General features: G+C 40.9%; 25 non-coding genes across 25 annotated transcripts; 9 read left to right on the forward strand and 16 right to left on the reverse strand.

Moving 5' to 3' along the window:
• Positions 1–524: 524 nt before the first annotated feature.
• On the forward strand, positions 525–619 carry TRNAI-UAU (transfer RNA isoleucine (anticodon UAU)). Its single transcript has 2 exons — positions 525–562; positions 584–619. It is a non-coding gene; the product is annotated as a tRNA-Ile (tRNA).
• Positions 620–1,775: 1,156 nt separating this feature from the next.
• Positions 1,776–1,847, reverse strand: TRNAT-UGU (transfer RNA threonine (anticodon UGU)). Its single transcript has one exon. It is a non-coding gene; the product is annotated as a tRNA-Thr (tRNA).
• A 1,001-nt stretch (positions 1,848–2,848) lies between these two features.
• On the forward strand, positions 2,849–2,943 carry TRNAI-UAU (transfer RNA isoleucine (anticodon UAU)). The gene is made up of 2 exons: positions 2,849–2,886; positions 2,908–2,943. It is a non-coding gene; the product is annotated as a tRNA-Ile (tRNA).
• A 1,170-nt stretch (positions 2,944–4,113) lies between these two features.
• Positions 4,114–4,185, reverse strand: TRNAT-UGU (transfer RNA threonine (anticodon UGU)). The gene has a single exon. It is a non-coding gene; the product is annotated as a tRNA-Thr (tRNA).
• Positions 4,186–5,186: 1,001 nt separating this feature from the next.
• Positions 5,187–5,281, forward strand: TRNAI-UAU (transfer RNA isoleucine (anticodon UAU)). Its single transcript has 2 exons — positions 5,187–5,224; positions 5,246–5,281. It is a non-coding gene; the product is annotated as a tRNA-Ile (tRNA).
• A 1,159-nt stretch (positions 5,282–6,440) lies between these two features.
• Positions 6,441–6,512, reverse strand: TRNAT-UGU (transfer RNA threonine (anticodon UGU)). The gene has a single exon. It is a non-coding gene; the product is annotated as a tRNA-Thr (tRNA).
• A 589-nt stretch (positions 6,513–7,101) lies between these two features.
• TRNAS-GCU (transfer RNA serine (anticodon GCU)) lies at positions 7,102–7,183 on the reverse strand. The gene has a single exon. It is a non-coding gene; the product is annotated as a tRNA-Ser (tRNA).
• Positions 7,184–7,472: 289 nt separating this feature from the next.
• TRNAI-UAU (transfer RNA isoleucine (anticodon UAU)) lies at positions 7,473–7,567 on the forward strand. Its single transcript has 2 exons — positions 7,473–7,510; positions 7,532–7,567. It is a non-coding gene; the product is annotated as a tRNA-Ile (tRNA).
• Positions 7,568–8,738: 1,171 nt separating this feature from the next.
• Positions 8,739–8,810, reverse strand: TRNAT-UGU (transfer RNA threonine (anticodon UGU)). Its single transcript has one exon. It is a non-coding gene; the product is annotated as a tRNA-Thr (tRNA).
• Positions 8,811–9,399: 589 nt separating this feature from the next.
• Positions 9,400–9,481, reverse strand: TRNAS-GCU (transfer RNA serine (anticodon GCU)). The gene has a single exon. It is a non-coding gene; the product is annotated as a tRNA-Ser (tRNA).
• A 289-nt stretch (positions 9,482–9,770) lies between these two features.
• On the forward strand, positions 9,771–9,865 carry TRNAI-UAU (transfer RNA isoleucine (anticodon UAU)). The gene is made up of 2 exons: positions 9,771–9,808; positions 9,830–9,865. It is a non-coding gene; the product is annotated as a tRNA-Ile (tRNA).
• Positions 9,866–11,035: 1,170 nt separating this feature from the next.
• Positions 11,036–11,107, reverse strand: TRNAT-UGU (transfer RNA threonine (anticodon UGU)). Its single transcript has one exon. It is a non-coding gene; the product is annotated as a tRNA-Thr (tRNA).
• Positions 11,108–11,696: 589 nt separating this feature from the next.
• TRNAS-GCU (transfer RNA serine (anticodon GCU)) lies at positions 11,697–11,778 on the reverse strand. Its single transcript has one exon. It is a non-coding gene; the product is annotated as a tRNA-Ser (tRNA).
• A 289-nt stretch (positions 11,779–12,067) lies between these two features.
• On the forward strand, positions 12,068–12,162 carry TRNAI-UAU (transfer RNA isoleucine (anticodon UAU)). Its single transcript has 2 exons — positions 12,068–12,105; positions 12,127–12,162. It is a non-coding gene; the product is annotated as a tRNA-Ile (tRNA).
• A 1,169-nt stretch (positions 12,163–13,331) lies between these two features.
• TRNAT-UGU (transfer RNA threonine (anticodon UGU)) lies at positions 13,332–13,403 on the reverse strand. Its single transcript has one exon. It is a non-coding gene; the product is annotated as a tRNA-Thr (tRNA).
• A 594-nt stretch (positions 13,404–13,997) lies between these two features.
• On the reverse strand, positions 13,998–14,079 carry TRNAS-GCU (transfer RNA serine (anticodon GCU)). The gene has a single exon. It is a non-coding gene; the product is annotated as a tRNA-Ser (tRNA).
• A 289-nt stretch (positions 14,080–14,368) lies between these two features.
• TRNAI-UAU (transfer RNA isoleucine (anticodon UAU)) lies at positions 14,369–14,463 on the forward strand. The gene is made up of 2 exons: positions 14,369–14,406; positions 14,428–14,463. It is a non-coding gene; the product is annotated as a tRNA-Ile (tRNA).
• A 1,170-nt stretch (positions 14,464–15,633) lies between these two features.
• Positions 15,634–15,705, reverse strand: TRNAT-UGU (transfer RNA threonine (anticodon UGU)). Its single transcript has one exon. It is a non-coding gene; the product is annotated as a tRNA-Thr (tRNA).
• A 589-nt stretch (positions 15,706–16,294) lies between these two features.
• TRNAS-GCU (transfer RNA serine (anticodon GCU)) lies at positions 16,295–16,376 on the reverse strand. The gene has a single exon. It is a non-coding gene; the product is annotated as a tRNA-Ser (tRNA).
• A 289-nt stretch (positions 16,377–16,665) lies between these two features.
• On the forward strand, positions 16,666–16,760 carry TRNAI-UAU (transfer RNA isoleucine (anticodon UAU)). The gene is made up of 2 exons: positions 16,666–16,703; positions 16,725–16,760. It is a non-coding gene; the product is annotated as a tRNA-Ile (tRNA).
• Positions 16,761–17,930: 1,170 nt separating this feature from the next.
• On the reverse strand, positions 17,931–18,002 carry TRNAT-UGU (transfer RNA threonine (anticodon UGU)). The gene has a single exon. It is a non-coding gene; the product is annotated as a tRNA-Thr (tRNA).
• A 589-nt stretch (positions 18,003–18,591) lies between these two features.
• TRNAS-GCU (transfer RNA serine (anticodon GCU)) lies at positions 18,592–18,673 on the reverse strand. Its single transcript has one exon. It is a non-coding gene; the product is annotated as a tRNA-Ser (tRNA).
• Positions 18,674–18,962: 289 nt separating this feature from the next.
• Positions 18,963–19,057, forward strand: TRNAI-UAU (transfer RNA isoleucine (anticodon UAU)). Its single transcript has 2 exons — positions 18,963–19,000; positions 19,022–19,057. It is a non-coding gene; the product is annotated as a tRNA-Ile (tRNA).
• Positions 19,058–20,227: 1,170 nt separating this feature from the next.
• TRNAT-UGU (transfer RNA threonine (anticodon UGU)) lies at positions 20,228–20,299 on the reverse strand. Its single transcript has one exon. It is a non-coding gene; the product is annotated as a tRNA-Thr (tRNA).
• A 589-nt stretch (positions 20,300–20,888) lies between these two features.
• TRNAS-GCU (transfer RNA serine (anticodon GCU)) lies at positions 20,889–20,970 on the reverse strand. The gene has a single exon. It is a non-coding gene; the product is annotated as a tRNA-Ser (tRNA).
• Between the last annotated feature and the right edge of the window lie 182 nt (positions 20,971–21,152).

Consider the following 21,152-nt stretch of genomic DNA (forward strand, 5'->3'; position numbering starts at 1 on the left):
CATAATGGAATAGTCAGTTGGGCCCTTCTAGTGGATTATGGCAGTGTCTTGAAAGAGAGTGTAATTGTACTACGAGACATGCTCACCTTCAAAAGAGTGTCTGATGGCTTTCCGACGAAGGTGGGATTCGAACCCACGCGTGCAGAGCACAATGGATTAGCAGTCCATCGCCTTAACCACTCGGCCACCTCAATGGATTAGCAGTCCATCGCCTTAACCACTCGGCCACCTCGTCTGCCTTAGGAGCCTATATTTCATTTTTCGTGAAATTCTAACTATGTGCTAATTAAAAATAAGCATAAGTTTATCCTAGACTGTGTCAGAACGGCAAATGTATGGGGTGTTCAATAGACAGAGCACACGATATAGCAGAATTATCAAATCTATTCCATTTGGACTGTATTTTTAATAGTCATGATAACATGATAGCATGTGAGTCGATCTTGCACAGTGAATAATGGAGCAGTGCAGTATCTACTTGGTTAGCACTAGATGGCTCAAATGGGGAGAAATGAAAACAGTGAGCTCCAGTGGCGCAATCGGTTAGCGCGCAGTACTTATACAGAAGTATTTGCACTGAGCCATGCTGAGGTTGTGAGTTCGAGCCTCACCTGGAGCAGTTGGTTGGTTTTCATAAACCATTTCACTAAAAGTAAAGATTAGACTCAGAATAAGGACGGCTCTTGCTAGAGAGTCTTAACTTCTTTTCAGGATCTGCGTGTCCGACTCCTCCAGGTGCCAAATATCACATATCCTATGCGATGCTCCTTATAAACATTCAATGATGTACCATCTTGCATAGCATGCAAACACCACATCAGTGCATTTAAAAATACTTTTGTAGAATAATAAATATGATGAATACATTGTTGTCACGGGATAACCATAAACTGAGGAGCTGCAAACAGTGCTGTGTCAGCTACATACAATAAAATTTAACTCAAAGAAATATCAAAAGAAGAGCATCATCATATTAAAGTTTCTAGTCAACATAAGAGTTGCACCATAGCAGCTTATGGTGCTTTCTGCTCAGATTGTGCCTCCAATCCCACATTGACTTTTTAAGTTCTTTGCAATTTTAAAAAACAATTCCTGCTCAAAGCTAGCTTTTCAAAACCATTCAACCTATTACATTTATTTCTCTAACCTGTGAATGTGGTCCATGTTCTCTTTTCCTCATTCCCATCATGATACTCCCTTTCTGGAAACCAAGTTCACTTCTTTATCCAGCCCACCCATCCAAGGTCACCAAATCTATGAAGCAATTCTGCTTTTTCTCACATTCTCTCCATGTACAAGATACCTTGTATCAATTGAATGGACAGCAGGAGAGGTGAATATTTATGGTTAGTGGGGGTGGGGTTTTGAAGATTAACCTCATTTGACTAAGAGCCGGGGTATCTGGGAGAAAAAGTATTTTAAGGGGGATGAAGTTCATATCTCCTTGGTGAAATTTCTAGAGCCTTATTTCATCCTTTCTGTGGATGCAGACTCAGTCGGAACAGACGTCCTAGTCCTCGCTCTGCCTTTCAAAGGAACTTTAAATATGCATGGCTTATTTGGCTTTGCCCGGCGGGGTGAGAATGGCGTTTGTCAGGCGTTCGTCAGGCGATCGGAAGGGGTGAGGCAATAGTTTATGGTTCAATGGTTTTCATGAAGTCTTCTTGATAAGATGAAAGATGGAAAGGGAAGCTTGTCAATAAGCAAACTTAAGACAAGGTGTGACTCCTAGAAAGAATGACTTAAAAACAACATACAGAAACACACATATAAAAAGGCCCTGATGAGGCTTGAACTCATGACCCCTGGTTTACAAGACCAGTGCTCTGCCACTGAGCTACAAGGCCGGTCTGCCTGCAGTTTGTAAATCGCAACATGTATTCTTACTGCGGTATGAAGATATCTATGATTTTGAGACTCTGTATGGAAATGCAGTTGCATTTGAATGTCTACATGCGTGCACAAATCGAAGAGCATGCTTAAGACACTTTTCTTGAAAGTAGGAAAAACTCCATTTTGATTTGAGAACATAAGAGTATTCACATTTATGACCATACTGAAAGCTCTAGTGAGTATGTCCGCAATCAGTGACAGATAGAGAACTCACTTATTAGAAGTGATCTGTCTCTGTGGGGCAGACAAATGTAAACACTCATACACTTGAGACGGCTGAAACTTTAGGAGTAAGAAATGCTTTCTTATCAGTCTATCTATCCAAACTGGTTGGAAGGCCAGGAGTGAGGAATAGGCAATCCTCTGGACACTTCATGAAAGATCTAATTTCAATTAAGCACAAAATACTTCCCTTTATTTGACATAAATGCCATAATGGAATAGTCAGTTGGGCCCTTCTAGTGGATTATGGCAGTGTCTTGAAAGAGAGTGTAATTGTACTACAAGACATGCTCACCTTCAAAAGAGTGTCTGATGGCTTTCCGACGAAGGTGGGATTCGAACCCACGCGTGCAGAGCACAATGGATTAGCAGTCCATCGCCTTAACCACTCGGCCACCTCAATGGATTAGCAGTCCATCGCCTTAACCACTCGGCCACCTCGTCTGCCTTAGGAGCCTATATTTCATTTTTGGTGAAATTCTAACTATGTGCTAATTAAAAATAAGCATAAGTTTATCCTAGACTGTGTCAGAACGGCAAATGTATGGGGTGTTCAATAGACAGAGCACACGATATAGCAGAATTATCAAATCTATTCCATTTGGACTGTATTTTTAATAGTCATGATAACATGCTAGCATGTGAGTCGATCTTGCACAGTGAATAATGGAGCAGTGCAGTATCTACTTGGTTAGCACTAGATGGCTCAAATGGGGAGAAATGAAAACAGTGAGCTCCAGTGGCGCAATCGGTTAGCGCGCGGTACTTATACAGCAGTACTTGCACTGAGCCATGCTGAGGTTGTGAGTTCGAGCCTCACCTGGAGCAGTTGATTGGTTTTCATAAACCATTTCACTAAAAGTAAAGATTAGACTCAGAGTAAAGACGGCTCTTGCTAGAGAGTCTTAACTTCTTTTCAGGATCTGCGTGTCCGACTCCTCCAGGTGCCAAATATCACATATCCTATGCGATGCTCCTTATAAACATTCAATGATGTACCATCTTGCATAGCATGCAAACACCACATCAGTGCATTTAAAAATACTTTTGTAGAATAATAAATATGATGAATACATTGTTGTCACGGGATAACCATAAACTGAGGAGCTGCAAACAGTGCTGTGTCAGCTACATACAATAAAATTTAACTCAAAGAAATATCAAAAGAAGAGCATCATCATATTAAAGTTTCTAATCAACATAAGAGTTGCACCATAGCAGCTTATGGTGCTTTCTGCTCAGATTGTGCCTCCAATCCCACATTGACTTTTTAAGTTCTTTGCAATTTTAAAAAACAATTCCTGCTCAAAGCTAGTTTTTCAAAACCATTCAACCTATTACATTTATTTCTCTAACCTGTGAATGTGGTCCATGTTCTCTTTTCCTCATTCCCATCATGATACTCTCTTTCTGGAAACCAAGTTCACTTCTTTATCCAGCCCACCCATCCAAGGTCACCAAATCTATGAAGCAATTCTGCTTTTTCTCACATTCTCTCCATGTACAAGATACCTTGTATCAATTGAATGGACAGCAGGAGAGGTGAATATTTATGGTTAGTGGGGGTGGGGTTTTGAAGATTAACCTCATTTGACTAAGAGCCGGGGTATCTGGGAGAAAAAGTGTTTTAAGGGGGATGAAGTTCATATCTCCTTGGTGAAATTTCTAGAGCCTTATTTCATTCTTTCTGTGGATGCAGACTCAGTCGGAACAGACGTCCTAGTCCTCGCTCTGCCTTTCAAAGGAACTTTAAATATGCATGGCTTATTTGGCTTTGCCCGGCTGGGCTTGCCCGGCGGGGTGAGAATGGCGTTTGTCAGGCGTTCGTCAGGCGATCGGAAGGGGTGAGGCAATAGTTTATGGTTCAATGGTTTTCATGAAGTCTTCTTGATAAGATGAAAGATGGAAAGGGAAGCTTGTCAATAAGCAAACTTAAGACAAGGTGTGACTCCTAGAAAGAATGACTTAAAAACAACATACAGAAACACACATATAAAAAGGCCCTGATGAGGCTTGAACTCATGACCCCTGGTTTACAAGACCAGTGCTCTACCACTGAGCTACAAGGCCAGTCTGCCTGCAGTTTGTAAATCGCAACATGTATTCTTACTGCGGTATGAAGATATCTATGATTTTGAGACTCTGTATGGAAATGCAGTTGCATTTGAATGTCTACATGCGTGCACAAATCGAAGAGCATGCTTAAGACACTTTTCTTGAAAGTAGGAAAAACTCCATTTTGATTTGAGAACATAAGAGTATTCACATTTATGACCATACTGAAAGCTCTAGTGAGTATGTCCGCAATCAGTGACAGATAGAGAACTCACTTATTAGAAGTGATCTGTCTCTGTGAGGCAGACAAATGTAAACACTCATACACTTGAGACGGCTGAAACTTTAGGAGTAAGAAATGCTTTCTTATCAGTCTATCTATCCAAACTGGTTGGAAGGCCAGGAGTGAGGAATAGGCAATCCTCTGGACACTTCATGAAAGATCTAATTTCAATTAAGCACAAAATACTTCCCTTTATTTGACATAAATGCCATAATGGAATAGTCAGTTGGGCCCTTCTAGTGGATTATGGCAGTGTCTTGAAAGAGAGTGTAATTGTACTACAAGACATGCTCACCTTCAAAAGAGTGTCTGATGGCTTTCCGACGAAGGTGGGATTCGAACCCACGCGTGCAGAGCACAATGGATTAGCAGTCCATCGCCTTAACCACTCGGCCACCTCAATGGATTAGCAGTCCATCGCCTTAACCACTCGGCCACCTCGTCTGCCTTAGGAGCCTATATTTCATTTTTGGTGAAATTCTAACTATGTGCTAATTAAAAATAAGCATAAGTTTATCCTAGACTGTGTCAGAACGGCAAATGTATGGGGTGTTCAATAGACAGAGCACACGATATAGCAGAATTATCAAATCTATTCCATTTGGACTGTATTTTTAATAGTCATGATAACATGCTAGCATGTGAGTCGATCTTGCACAGTGAATAATGGAGCAGTGCAGTATCTACTTGGTTAGCACTAGATGGCTCAAATGGGGAGAAATGAAAACAGTGAGCTCCAGTGGCGCAATCGGTTAGCGCGTGGTACTTATACAGCAGTACTTGCACTGAGCCATGCTGAGGTTGTGAGTTCGAGCCTCACCTGGAGCAGTTGATTGGTTTTCATAAACCATTTCACTAAAAGTAAAGATTAGACTCAGAATAAAGACGGCTCTTGCTAGAGAGTCTTAACTTCTTTTCAGGATCTGCGTGTCCGACTCCTCCAGGTGCCAAATATCACATATCCTATGCGATGCTCCTTATAAACATTCAATGATGTACCATCTTGCATAGCATGCAAACACCACATCAGTGCATTTAAAAATACTTTTGTAGAATAATAAATATGATGAATACATTGTTGTCACGGGATAACCATAAACTGAGGAGCTGCAAACAGTGCTGTGTCAGCTACATACAATAAAATTTAACTCAAAGAAATATCAAAAGAAGAGCATCATCATATTAAAGTTTCTAGTCAACATAAGAGTTGCACCATAGCAGCTTATGGTGCTTTCTGCTCAGATTGTGCCTCCAATCCCACATTGACTTTTTAAGTTCTTTGCAATTTTAAAAAACAATTCCTGCTCAAAGCTAGCTTTTCAAAACCATTCAACCTATTACATTTATTTCTCTAACCTGTGAATGTGGTCCATGTTCTCTTTTCCTCATTCCCATCATGATACTCCCTTTCTGGAAACCAAGTTCACTTCTTTATACAGCCCACCCATCCAAGGTCACCAAATCTATGAAGCAATTCTGCTTTTTCTCACATTCTCTCCATGTACAAGATACCTTGTATCAATTGAATGGACAGCAGGAGAGGTGAATATTTATGGTTAGTGGGGGTGGGGTTTTGAAGATTAACCTCATTTGACTAAGAGCCGGGGTATCTGGGAGAAAAAGTATTTTAAGGGGGATGAAGTTCATATCTCCTTGGTGAAATTTCTAGAGCCTTATTTCATCCTTTCTGTGGATGCAGACTCAGTCGGAACAGACGTCCTAGTCCTCGCTCTGCCTTTCAAAGGAACTTTAAATATGCATGGCTTATTTGGCTTTGCCCGGCGGGGCTTGCCCGGCGGGGTGAGAATGGCGTTTGTCAGGCGTTCGTCAGGCGATCGGAAGGGGTGAGGCAATAGTTTATGGTTCAATGGTTTTCTTGATAAGATGAAAGATGGAAAGGGAAGCTTGTCAATAAGCAAACTTAAGACAAGGTGTGACTCCTAGAAAGAATGACTTAAAAACAACATACAGAAACACACATATAAAAAGGCCCTGATGAGGCGTGAACTCATGACCCCTGGTTTACAAGACCAGTGCTCTGACACTGAGCTACAAGGCCGGTTTGCCTGCAGTTTGTAAATCGCAACATGTATTCTTACTGCGGTATGAAGATATCTATGATTTTGAGACTCTGTATGGAAATGCAGTTGCATTTGAATGTCTACATGCGTGCACAAATCGAAGAGCATGCTTAAGACACTTTTCTTGAAAGTAGGAAAAACTCCATTTTGATTTGAGAACATAAGAGTATTCACATTTATGACCATACTGAAAGCTCTAGTGAGTATGTCCGCAATCAGTGACAGATAGAGAACTCACTTATTAGAAGTGATCTGTCTCTGTGGGGCAGACAAATGTAAACACTCATACACTTGAGACGGCTGAAACTTTAGGAGTAAGAAATGCTTTCTTATCAGTCTATCTATCCAAACTGGTTGGAAGGCCAGGAGTGAGGAATAGGCAATCCTCTGGACACTTCATGAAAGATCTAATTTCAATTAAGCACAAAATACTTCCCTTTATTTGACATAAATGCCATAATGGAATAGTCAGTTGGGCCCTTCTAGTGGATTATGGCAGTGTCTTGAAAGAGAGTGTAATTGTACTACAAGACATGCTCACCTTCAAAAGAGTGTCTGATGGCTTTCCGACGAAGGTGGGATTCGAACCCACGCGTGCGGAGCACAATGGATTAGCAGTCCATCGCCTTAACCACTCGTCCACCTCGTCTGCCTTAGGGGCCTATATTTCATTTTTGGTGAAATTTTAACTATGTGCTAATTAAAAATAAGCATAAGTTTATCCTAGACTGTGTCAGAACGGCAAATGTATGGGGTGTTCAATAGACAGAGCACACGATATAGCAGAATTATCAAATCTATTCCATTTGGACTGTATTTTTATTGGTCATGATAACATGCTAGCATGTGAGTCTATCTTGCACAGTGAATAATGGAGCAGTGCAGTATCTACTTGGTTAGCACTAGATGGCTCAAATGGGGAGAAATGAAAACCGTGAGCTCCAGTGGCGCAATCGGTTAGCGCGCGGTACTTATACAGCAGTACTTGCACTGAGCCATGCCGAGGTTGTGAGTTCGAGCCTCACCTGGAGCAGTTGATTGGTTTTCATAAACCATTTCACTAAAAGTAAAGATTAGACTCAGAATAAAGACGGCTCTTGCTAGAGAGTCTTAACTTCTTTTCAGGATCTGCGTGTCCGACTCCTCCAGGTGCCAAATATCACATATCCTATGCGATGCTCCTTATAAACATTCAATGATGTACCATCTTGCATAGCATGCAAACACCACATCAGTGCATTTAAAAATACTTTTGTAGAATAATAAATATGATGAATACATTGTTGTCACGGGATAACCATAAACTGAGGAGCTGCAAACAGTGCTGTGTCAGCTACATACAATAAAATTTAACTCAAAGAAATATCAAAAGAAGAGCATCATCATATTAAAGTTTCTAGTCAACATAAGAGTTGCACCATAGCAGCTTATGGTGCTTTCTGCTCAGATTGTGCCTCCAATCCCACATTGACTTTTTTAGTTCTTTGCAATTTTAAAAAACAATTCCTGCTCAAAGCTAGCTTTTCAAAACCATTCAACCTATTACATTTATTTCTCTAACCTGTAAATGTGGTCCATGTTCTCTTTTCCTCATTCCCATCATGATACTCCCTTTCCAGAAACCAAGTTCACTTCTTTATCCAGCCCACCCATCCAAGGTCACCAAATCTATGAAGCAATTCTGCTTTTTCTCACATTCTCTCCATGTACAAGATACCTTGTATCAATTGAATGGACAGCAGGAGAGGTGAATATTTATGGTTAGTGGGGGTGGGGTTTTGAAGATTAACCTCATTTGACTAAGAGCCGGTTGTATCTGGGAGAAAAAGTATTTTAAGGGGGATGAAGTTCATATCTCCTTGGTGAAATTTCTAGAGCCTTATTTCATCCTTTCTGTGGATGCAGACTCAGTCGGAACAGACGTCCTAGTCCTCGCTCTGCCTTTCAAAGGAACTTTAAATATGCATGGCTTATTTGGCTTTGCCCGGCGGGGCTTGCCCGGCGGGGTGAGAATGGCGTTTGTCAGGCGTTCGTCAGGCGATCGGAAGGGGTGAGGCAATAGTTTATGGTTCAATGGTTTTCATGAAGTCTTCTTGATAAGATGACAGATGGAAAGGGAAGCTTGTCAATAAGCAAACTTAAGACAAGGTGTGACTCCTAGAAAGAATGACTTAAAAACAACATACAGAAACACACATATAAAAAGACCCTGATGAGGCTTGAACTCATGACCCCTGGTTTACAAGACCAGTGCTCTGCCACTGAGCTACAAGGCCGGTCTGCCTGCAGTTTGTAAATCGCAACATGTATTCTTACTGCGGTATGAAGATATCTATGATTTTGAGACTCTGTATGGAAATGCAGTTGCATTTGAATGTCTACATGCGTGCACAAATCGAAGAGCATGCTTAAGACACTTTTCTTGAAAGTAGGAAAAACTCCATTTTGATTTGAGAACATAAGAGTATTCACATTCATGACCATACTGAAAGCTCTAGTGAGTATGTCCGCAATCAGTGACAGATAGAGAACTCACTTATTAGAAGTGATCTGTCTCTGTGGGGCAGACAAATGTAAACACTCATACACTTGAGACGGCTGAAACTTTAGGAGTAAGAAATGCTTTCTTATCAGTCTATCTATCCAAACTGGTTGGAAGGCCAGGAGTGAGGAATAGGCAATCCTCTGGACACTTCATGAAAGATCTAATTTCAATTAAGCACAAAATACTTCCCTTTATTTGACATAAATGCCATAATGGAATAGTCAGTTGGGCCCTTCTAGTGGATTATGGCAGTGTCTTGAAAGAGAGTGTAATTGTACTACGAGACATGCTCACCTTCAAAAGAGTGTCTGATGGCTTTCCGACGAAGGTGGGATTCGAACCCACGCGTGCAGAGCACAATGGATTAGCAGTCCATCGCCTTAACCACTCGGCCACCTCGTCTGCCTTAGGGGCCTATATTTCATTTTTGGTGAAATTTTAACTATGTGCTAATTAAAAATAAGCATAAGTTTATCCTAGACTGTGTCAGAACGGCAAATGTATGGGGTGTTCAATAGACAGAGCACACGATATAGCAGAATTATCAAATCTATTCCATTTGGACTGTATTTTTATTGGTCATGATAACATGCTAGCATGTGAGTCGATCTTGCACAGTGAATAATAGAGCAGTGCAGTATCTACTTGGTTAGCACTAAATGGCTCAAATGGGGAGAAGTGAAAACAGTGAGCTCCAGTGGCGCAATCGGTTAGCGCGCGGTACTTATACAGCAGTACTTGCACTGAGCCATGCCGAGGTTGTGAGTTCGAGCCTCACCTGGAGCAGTTGATTGGTTTTCATAAACCATTTCACTAAAAGTAAAGATTAGACTCAGAATAAAGACGGCTCTTGCTAGAGAGTCTTAACTTCTTTTCAGGATCTGCGTGTCCGACTCCTCCAGGTGCCAAATATCACATATCCTATGCGATGCTCCTTATAAACATTCAATGATGTACCATCTTGCATAGCATGCAAACACCACATCAGTGCATTTAAAAATACTTTTGTAGAATAATAAATATGATGAATACATTGTTGTCACGGGATAACCATAAACTGAGGAGCTGCAAACAGTGCTGTGTCAGCTACATACAATAAAATTTAACTCAAAGAAATATCAAAAGAAGAGCATCCTCATATTAAAGTTTCTAGTCAAAATAAGAGTTGCACCATAGCAGCTTATGGTGCTTTCTGCTCAGATTGTGCCTCCAATCCCACATTGACTTTTTTAGTTCTTTGCAATTTTAAAAAACAATTCCTGCTCAAAGCTAGCTTTTCAAAACCATTCAACCTATTACATTTATTTCTCTAACCTGTGAATGTGGTCCATGTTCTCTTTTCCTCATTCCCATCATGATACTCCCTTTCCAGAAACCAAGTTCACTTCTTTATCCAGCCCACCCATCCAAGGTCACCAAATCTATGAAGCAATTCTGCTTTTTCTCACATTCTCTCCATGTACAAGATACCTTGTATCAATTGAATGGACAGCAGGAGAGGTGAATATTTATGGTTAGTGGGGGTGGGGTTTTGAAGATTAACCTCATTTGACTAAGAGCCGGGGTATCTGGGAGAAAAAGTATTTTAAGGGGGATGAAGTTCATATCTCCTTGGTGAAATTTCTAGAGCCTTATTTCATCCTTTCTGTGGATGCAGACTCAGTCGGAACAGACGTCCTAGTCCTCGCTCTGCCTTTCAAAGGAACTTTAAATATGCATGGCTTATTTGGCTTTGCCCGGCAGGGCTTGCCCGGCGGGGTGAGAATGGCGTTTGTCAGGCGTTCGTCAGGCGATCGGAAGGGGTGAGGCAATAGTTTATGGTTCAATGGTTTTCATGAAGTCTTCTTGATAAGATGAAAGATGGAAAGGGAAGCTTGTCAATAAGCAAACTTAAGACAAGGTGTGACTCCTAGAAAGAATGACTTGAAAACAACATACAGAAACACACATATAAAAAGGCCCTGATGAGGCTTGAACTCATGACCCCTGGTTTACAAGACCAGTGCTCTGCCACTGAGCTACAAGGATGGTCTGCCTGCAGTTTGTAAATCGCAACATGTATTCTTACTGCGGTATGAAGATATCTATGATTTTGAGACTCTGTATGGAAATGCAGTTGCATTTGAATGTCTACATGCGTGCACAAATCGAAGAGCATGCTTAAGACACTTTTCTTGAAAGTAGGAAAAACTCCATTTTGATTTGAGAACATAAGAGTATTCACATTTATGACCATACTGAAAGCTCTAGTGAGTATGTCCGCAATCAGTGACAGATAGAGAACTCACTTATTAGAAGTGATCTGTCTCTGTAGGGCAGACAAATGTAAACACTCATACACTTGAGACGGCTGAAACTTTAGGAGTAAGAAATGCTTTCTTATCAGTCTATCTATCCAAACTGGTTGGAAGGCCAGGAGTGAGGAATAGGCAATCCTCTGGACACTTCATGAAAGATCTAATTTCAATTAAGCACAAAATACTTCCCTTTATTTGACATAAATGCCATAATGGAATAGTCAGTTGGGCCCTTCTAGTGGATTATGGCAGTGTCTTGAAAGAGAGTGTAATTGTACTACGAGACATGCTCACCTTCAAAAGAGTGTCTGATGGCTTTCCGACGAAGGTGGGATTCGAACCCACGCGTGTAGAGCACAATGGATTAGCAGTCCATCGCCTTAACCAATCGGCCACCTCGTCTGCCTTAGGAGCCTATATTTCATTTTTGGTGAAATTCTAACTATGTGCTAATTAAAAATAAGCATAAGTTTATCCTAGACTGTGTCAGAACGGCAAATGTATGGGGTGTTCAATAGACAGAGCACACGATATAGCAGAATTATCAAATCTATTCCATTTGGACTGTATTTTTAATAGTCATGATAACATGCTAGCATGTGAGTCGATCTTGCACAGTGAATAATGGAGCAGTGCAGTATCTACTTGGTTAGCACTAGATGGCTCAAATGGGGAGGAATGAAAACAGTGAGCTCCAGTGGTGCAATCGGTTAGCGCGCGGTACTTATACAGCAGTACTTGCACTGAGCCATGCCGAGGTTGTGAGTTCGAGCCTCACCTGGAGCAGTTGATTGGTTTTCATAAACCATTTCACTAAAAGTAAAGATTAGAATCAGAATAAAGACGGCTCTTGCTAGAGAGTCTTAACTTCTTTTCAGGATCTGCGTGTCCGACTCCTCCAGGTGCCAAATATCACATATCCTATGCGATGCTCCTTAAAAACATTCAATGATGTACCATCTTGCATAGCATGCAAACACCACATCAGTGCATTTAAAAATACTTTTGTAGAATAATAAATATGATGAATACATTGTTGTCACGGGATAACCATAAACTGAGGAGCTGCAAACAGTGCTGTGTCAGCTACATACAATAAAATTTAACTCAAAGAAATATCAAAAGAAGAGCATCATCATATTAAAGTTTCTAGTCAACATAAGAGTTGCACCATAGCAGCTTATGGTGCTTTCTGCTCAGATTGTGCCTCCAATCCCACATTGACTTTTTTAGTTCTTTGCAATTTTAAAAAACAATTCCTGCTCAAAGCTAGCTTTTCAAAACCATTCAACCTATTACATTTATTTCTCTAACCTGTGAATGTGGTCCATGTTCTCTTTTCCTCATTCCCACATGATACTCCCTTTCCGGAAACCAAGTTCACTTCTTTATCCAGCCCACCCATCCAAGGTCACCAAATCTATGAAGCAATTCTGCTTTTTCTCACATTCTCTCCATGTACAAGATACCTTGTATCAATTGAATGGACAGCAGGAGAGGTGAATATTTATGGTTAGTGGGGGTGGGGGTTTGAAGATTAATCTCATTTGACTAAGAGCCGGGGTATCTGGGAGAAAAAGTATTTTAAGGGGGATGAAGTTCATATCTCCTTGGTGAAATTTCTGGAGCCTTATTTCATCCTTTCTGTGGATGCAGACTCAGTCGGAACAGACGTCCTAGTCCTCGCTCTGCCTTTCAAAGGAACTTTAAATATGCATGGCTTATTTGGCTTTGCCCGGCAGGGCTTGCCCGGCGGGGTGAGAATGGCGTTTGTCAGGCGTTCGTCAGGCGATCGGAAGGGGTGAGGCAATAGTTTATGGTTCAATGGTTTTCATGAAGTCTTCTTGATAAGATGAAAGATGGAAAGGGAAGCTTGTCAATAAGCAAACTTAAGACAAGGTGTGACTCCTAGAAAGAATGACTTGAAAACAACATACAGAAACACACATATAAAAAGGCCCTGATGAGGCTTGAACTCATGACCCCTGGTTTACAAGACCAGTGCTCTGCCACTGTGCTACAAGGCCGGTCTGCCTGCAGTTTGTAAATCGCAACATGTATTCTTACTGCGGTATGAAGATATCTATGATTTTGAGACTCTGTATGGAAATGCAGTTGCATTTGAATGTCTACATGCGTGCACAAATCGAAGAGCATGCTTAAGACACTTTTCTTGAAAGTAGGAAAAACTCCATTTTGATTTGAGAACATAAGAGTATTCACATTTATGACCATACTGAACTGAAAGCTCTAGTGAGTATGTCCGCAATCAGTGACAGATAGAGAACTCACTTATTAGAAGTGATCTGTCTCTGTGGGGCAGACAAATGTAAACACTCATACACTTGAGACGGCTGAAACTTTAGGAGTAAGAAATGCTTTCTTATCAGTCTATCTATCCAAACTGGTTGGAAGGCCAGGAGTGAGGAATAGGCAATCCTCTGGACACTTCATGAAAGATCTAATTTCAATTAAGCACAAAATACTTCCCTTTATTTGACATAAATGCCATAATGGAATAGTCAGTTGGGCCCTTCTAGTGGATTATGGCAGTGTCTTGAAAGAGAGTGTAATTGTACTACGAGACATGCTCACCTTCAAAAGAGTGTCTGATGGCTTTCCGACGAAGGTGGGATTCGAACCCACGCGTGCAGAGCACAATGGATTAGCAGTCCATCGCCTTAACCACTCGGCCACCTCGTCTGCCTTGGGGGCCTATATTTCATTTTTGGTGAAATTCTAACTATGTGCTAATTAAAAATAAGCATAAGTTTATCCTAGACTGTGTCAGAACGGCAAATGTATGGGGTGTTCAATAGACAGAGCACACGATATAGCAGAATTATCAAATCTATTCCATTTGGACTGTATTTTTAATTGTCATGATAACATGCTAGCATGTGAGTCGATCTTGCACAGTGAATAATGGAGCAGTGCAGTATCTACTTGGTTAGCACTAGATGGCTCAAATGGGGAGAAATTAAAACAGTGAGCTCCAGTGGCGCAATCGGTTAGCGCGCGGTACTTATACAGCAGTACTTGCACTGAGCCATGCCGAGGTTGTGAGTTCGAGCCTCACCTGGAGCAGTTGATTGGTTTTCATAAACCATTTCACTAAAAGTAAAGATTAGACTCAGAATAAAGACGGCTCTTGCTAGAGAGTCTTAACTTCTTTTCAGGATCTGCGTGTCCGACTCCTCCAGGTGCCAAATATCACATATCCTATGCGATGCTCCTTATAAACATTCAATGATGTACCATCTTGCATAGCATGCAAACACCACATCAGTGCATTTAAAAATACTTTTGTAGAATAATAAATATGATGAATACATTGTTGTCACGGGATAACCATAAACTGAGGAGCTGCAAACAGTGCTGTGTCAGCTACATACAATAAAATTTAACTCAAAGAAATATCAAAAGAAGAGCATCATCATATTAAAGTTTCTAGTCAACATAAGAGTTGCACCATAGCAGCTTATGGTGCTTTCTGCTCAGATTGTGCCTCCAATCCCACATTGACTTTTTTAGTTCTTTGCAATTTTAAAAAACAATTCCTGCTCAAAGCTAGCTTTTCAAAACCATTCAACCTATTACATTTATTTCTCTAACCTGTGAATGTGGTCCATGTTCTCTTTTCCTCATTCCCATCATGATACTCCCTTTCCGGAAACCAAGTTCACTTCTTTATCCAGCCCACCCATCCAAGGTCACCAAATCTATGAAGCAATTCTGCTTTTTCTCACATTCTCTCCATGTACAAGATACCTTGTATCAATTGAATGGACAGCAGGAGAGGTGAATATTTATGGTTAGTGGGGGTGGGGTTTTGAAGATTAACCTCATTTGACTAAGAGCCGGGGTATCTGGGAGAAAAAGTATTTTAAGGGGGATGAAGTTCATATCTCCTTGGTGAAATTTCTAGAGCCTTATTTCATCCTTTCTGTGGATGCAGACTCAGTCGGAACAGACGTCCTAGTCCTCGCTCTGCCTTTCAAAGGAACTTTAAATATGCATGGCTTATTTGGCTTTGCCCGGCAGGGCTTGCCCGGCGGGGTGAGAATGGCGTTTGTCAGGCGTTCGTCAGGCGATCGGAAGGGGTGAGGCAATAGTTTATGGTTCAATGGTTTTCATGAAGTCTTCTTGATAAGATGAAAGATGGAAAGGGAAGCTTGTCAATAAGCAAACTTAAGACAAGGTGTGACTCCTAGAAAGAATGACTTGAAAACAACATACAGAAACACACATATAAAAAGGCCCTGATGAGGCTTGAACTCATGACCCCTGGTTTACAAGACCAGTGCTCTGCCACTGTGCTACAAGGCCAGTCTGCCTGCAGTTTGTAAATCGCAACATGTATTCTTACTGCGGTATGAAGCTATCTATGATTTTGAGACTCTGTATGGAAATGCAGTTGCATTTGAATGTCTACATGCGTGCACAAATCGAAGAGCATGCTTAAGACACTTTTCTTGAAAGTAGGAAAAACTCCATTTTGATTTGAGAACATAAGAGTATTCACATTTATGACCATACTGAAAGCTCTAGTGAGTATGTCCGCAATCAGTGACAGATAGAGAACTCACTTATTAGAAGTGATCTGTCTCTGTGGGGCAGACAAATGTAAACACTCATACACTTGAGACGGCTGAAACTTTAGGAGTAAGAAATGCTTTCTTATCAGTCTATCTATCCAAACTGGTTGGAAGGCCAGGAGTGAGGAATAGGCAATCCTCTGGACACTTCATGAAAGATCTAATTTCAATTAAGCACAAAATACTTCCCTTTATTTGACATAAATGCCATAATGGAATAGTCAGTTGGGCCCTTCTAGTGGATTATGGCAGTGTCTTGAAAGAGAGTGTAATTGTACTACAAGACATGCTCACCTTCAAAAGAGTGTCAGATGGCTTTCCGACGAAGGTGGGATTCGAACCAACGCATGCAGAGCACAATGGATTAGCAGTCCATCGCCTTAACCACTCGGCCACCTCGTCTGCCTTAGGAGCCTATATTTCATTTTTGGTGAAATTCTAACTATGTGCTAATTAAAAATAAGCATAAGTTTATCCTAGACTGTGTCAGAACGGCAAATGTATGGGGTGTTCAATAGACAGAGCACACGATATAGCAGAATTATCAAATCTATTCCATTTGGACTGTATTTTTAATAGTCATGATAACATGCTAGCATGTGAGTCGATCTTGCACAGTGAATAATGGAGCAGTGCAGTATCTACTTGGTTAGCACTAGATGGCTCAAATGGGGAGAAATGAAAACAGTGAGCTCCAGTGGCGCAATCGGTTAGCGCGCGGTACTTATACAGCAGTACTTGCACTGAGCCATGCCGAGGTTGTGAGTTCAAGCCTCACCTGGAGCAGTTGATTGGTTTTCATAAACCATTTCACTAAAAGTAAAGATTAGACTCAGAATAAAGACGGCTCTTGCTATAGAGTCTTAACTTCTTTTCAGGATCTGCGTGTCCGACTCCTCCAGGTGCCAAATATCACATATCCTATGCGATGCTCCTTATAAACATTCAATGATGTACCATCTTGCATAGCATGCAAACACCACATCAGTGCATTTAAAAATACTTTTGTAGAATAATAAATATGATGAATACATTGTTGTCACGGGATAACCATAAACTGAGGAGCTGCAAACAGTGCTGTGTCAGCTACATACAATAAAATTTAACTCAAAGAAATATCAAAAGAAGAGCATCATCATATTAAAGTTTCTAGTCAACATAAGAGTTGCACCATAGCAGCTTATGGTGCTTTCTGCTCAGATTGTGCCTCCAATCCCACATTGACTTTTTTAGTTCTTTGCAATTTTAAAAAACAATTCCTGCTCAAAGCTAGCTTTTCAAAACCATTCAACCTATTACATTTAATTCTCTAACCTGTGAATGTGGTCCATGTTCTCTTTTCCTCATTCCCATCATGATACTCCCTTTCCGGAAACCAAGTTCACTTCTTTATCCAGCCCACCCATCCAAGGTCACCAAATCTATGAAGCAATTCTGCTTTTTCTCACATTCTCTCCATGTACAAGATACCTTGTATCAATTGAATGGACAGCAGGAGAGGTGAATATTTATGGTTAGTGGGGGTGGGGTTTTGAAGATTAACCTCATTTGACTAAGAGCCGGGGTATCTGGGAGAAAAAGTATTTTAAGGGGGATGAAGTTCATATCTCCTTGGTGAAATTTCTAGAGCCTTATTTCATCCTTTCTGTGGATGCAGACTCAGTCGGAACAGACGTCCTAGTCCTCGCTCTGCCTTTCAAAGGAACTTTAAATATGCATGGCTTATTTGGCTTTGCCCGGCAGGGCTTGCCCGGCGGGGTGAGAATGGCGTTTGTCAGGCGTTCGTCAGGCGATCGGAAGGGGTGAGGCAATAGTTTATGGTTCAATGGTTTTCATGAAGTCTTCTTGATAAGATGAAAGATGGAAAGGGAAGCTTGTCAATAAGCAAACTTAAGACAAGGTGTGACTCCTAGAAAGAATGACTTGAAAACAACATACAGAAACACACATATAAAAAGGCCCTGATGAGGCTTGAACTCATGACCCCTGGTTTACAAGACCAGTGCTCTGCCACTGTGCTACAAGGCCAGTCTGCCTGCAGTTTGTAAATCGCAACATGTATTCTTACTGCGGTATGAAGATATCTATGATTTTGAGACTCTGTATGGAAATGCAGTTGCATTTGAATGTCTACATGCGTGCACAAATCGAAGAGCATGCTTAAGACACTTTTCTTGAAAGTAGGAAAAACTCCATTTTGATTTGAGAACATAAGAGTATTCACATTTATGACCATACTGAAAGCTCTAGTGAGTATGTCCGCAATCAGTGACAGATAGAGAACTCACTTATTAGAAGTGATCTGTCTCTGTGGGGCAGACAAATGTAAACACTCATACACTTGAGACGGCTGAAACTTTAGGAGTAAGAAATGCTTTCTTATCAGTCTATCTATCCAAACTGGTTGGAAGGCCAGGAGTGAGGAATAGGCAATCCTCTGGACACTTCATGAAAGATCTAATTTCAATTAAGCACAAAATACTTCCCTTTATTTGACATAAATGCCATAATGGAATAGTCAGTTGGGCCCTTCTAGTGGATTATGGCAGTGTCTTGAAAGAGAGTGTAATTGTACTACAAGACATGCTCACCTTCAAAAGAGTGTCTGACGGCTTTCCGACGAAGGTGGGATTCGAACCCACGCATGCAGAGCACAATGGATTAGCAGTCCATCGCCTTAACCACTCGGCCACCTCGTCTGCCTTAGGAGCCTATATTTCATTTTTGGTGAAATTCTAACTATGTGCTAATTAAAAATAAGCATAAGTTTATCCTAGACTGTGTCAGAACGGCAAATGTATGGGGTGTTCAATAGACAGAGCACACGATATAGCAGAATTATCAAATCTATTCCATTTGGACTGTATTTTTAATAGTCATGATAACATGCTAGCATGTGAGTCGATCTTGCACAGTGAATAATGGAGCAGTGCAGTATCTACTTGGTTAGCACTAGATGGCTCAAATGGGGAGAAATGAAAACAGTGAGCTCCAGTGGCGCAATCGGTTAGCGCGCGGTACTTATACAGCAGTACTTGCACTGAGCCATGCCGAGGTTGTGAGTTCGAGCCTCACCTGGAGCAGTTGATTGGTTTTCATAAACCATTTCACTAAAAGTAAAGATTAGACTCAGAATAAAGACGGCTCTTGCTATAGAGTCTTAACTTCTTTTCAGGATCTGCGTGTCCGACTCCTCCAGGTGCCAAATATCACATATCCTATGCGATGCTCCTTATAAACATTCAATGATGTACCATCTTGCATAGCATGCAAACACCACATCAGTGCATTTAAAAATACTTTTGTAGAATAATAAATATGATGAATACATTGTTGTCACGGGATAACCATAAACTGAGGAGCTGCAAACAGTGCTGTGTCAGCTACATACAATAAAATTTAACTCAAAGAAATATCAAAAGAAGAGCATCATCATATTAAAGTTTCTAGTCAACATAAGAGTTGCACCATAGCAGCTTATGGTGCTTTCTGCTCAGATTGTGCCTCCAATCCCACATTGACTTTTTTAGTTCTTTGCAATTTTAAAAAACAATTCCTGCTCAAAGCTAGCTTTTCAAAACCATTCAACCTAATACATTTATTTCTCTAACCTGTAAATGTGGTCCATGTTCTCTTTTCCTCATTCCCATCATGATACTCCCTTTCCAGAAACCAAGTTCACTTCTTTATCCAGCCCACCCATCCAAGGTCACCAAATCTATGAAGCAATTCTGCTTTTTCTCACATTCTCTCCATGTACAAGATACCTTGTATCAATTGAATGGACAGCAGGAGAGGTGAATATTTATGGTTAGTGGGGGTGGGGTTTTGAAGATTAACCTCATTTGACTAAGAGCCGGGGTATCTGGGAGAAAAAGTTTTTTAAGGGGGATGAAGTTCATATCTCCTTGGTGAAATTTCTAGAGCCTTATTTCATCCTTTCTGTGGATGCAGACTCAGTCGGAACAGACGTCCTAGTCCTCGCTCTGCCTTTCAAAGGAACTTTAAATATGCATGGCTTATTTGGCTTTGCCCGGCGGGGCTTGCCCGGCGGGGTGAGAATGGCGTTTGTCAGGCGTTCGTCAGGCGATCGGAAGGGGTGAGGCAATAGTTTATGGTTCAATGGTTTTCATGAAGTCTTCTTGATAAGATGAAAGATGGAAAGGGAAGCTTGTCAATAAGCAAACTTAAGACAAGGTGTGACTCCTAGAAAGAATGACTTAAAAACAACATACAGAAACACACATATAAAAAGACCCTGATGAGGCTTGAACTCATGACCCCTGGTTTACACGACCAGTGCTCTGCCACTGAGCTACAAGGCCGGTCTCCCTGCAGTTTGTAAATCGCAACATGTATTCTTACTGCGGTATGAAGATATCTATGATTTTGAGACTCTGTATGGAAATGCAGTTGCATTTGAATGTCTACATGCGTGCACAAATCGAAGAGCATGCTTAAGACACTTTTCTTGAAAGTAGGAAAAACTCCATTTTGATTTGAGAACATAAGAGTATTCACATTTATGACCATACTGAAAGCTCTAGTGAGTATGTCCGCAATCAGTGACAGATAGAGAACTCACTTATTAGAAGTGATCTGTCTCTGTGGGGCAGACAAATGTAAACACTCATACACTTGAGACGGCTGAAACTTTAGGAGTAAGAAATGCTTTCTTATCAGTCTATCTATCCAAACTGGTTGGAAGGCCAGGAGTGAGGAATAGGCAATCCTCTGGACACTTCATGAAAGATCTAATTTCAATTAAGCACAAAATACTTCCCTTTATTTGACATAAATGCCATAATGGAATAGTCAGTTGGGCCCTTCTAGTGGATTATGGCAGTGTCTTGAAAGAGAGTGTAATTGTACTACGAGACATGCTCACCTTCAAAAGAGTGTCTGATGGCTTTCTGACGAAGGTGGGATTCGAACCCACGCGTGCAGAGCACAATGGATTAGCAGTCCATCGCCTTAACCACTCGGCCACCTCGTCTGCCTTAGGGGCCTATATTTCATTTTTGGTGAAATTTTAACTATGTGCTAATTAAAAATAAGCATAAGTTTATCCTAGACTGTGTCAGAACGGCAAATGTATGGGGTGTTCAATAGACAGAGCACACGATATAGCAGAATTATCAAATCTATTCCATTTGGACTGTATTTTTATTGGTCATG

The sequence above is a fragment of the Lissotriton vulgaris genome, unplaced genomic scaffold (assembly GCF_964263255.1).
Source record: "Lissotriton vulgaris unplaced genomic scaffold, aLisVul1.2 SCAFFOLD_1673, whole genome shotgun sequence".
NCBI classification, from domain to species: Eukaryota; Metazoa; Chordata; class Amphibia; order Caudata; family Salamandridae; genus Lissotriton; species Lissotriton vulgaris.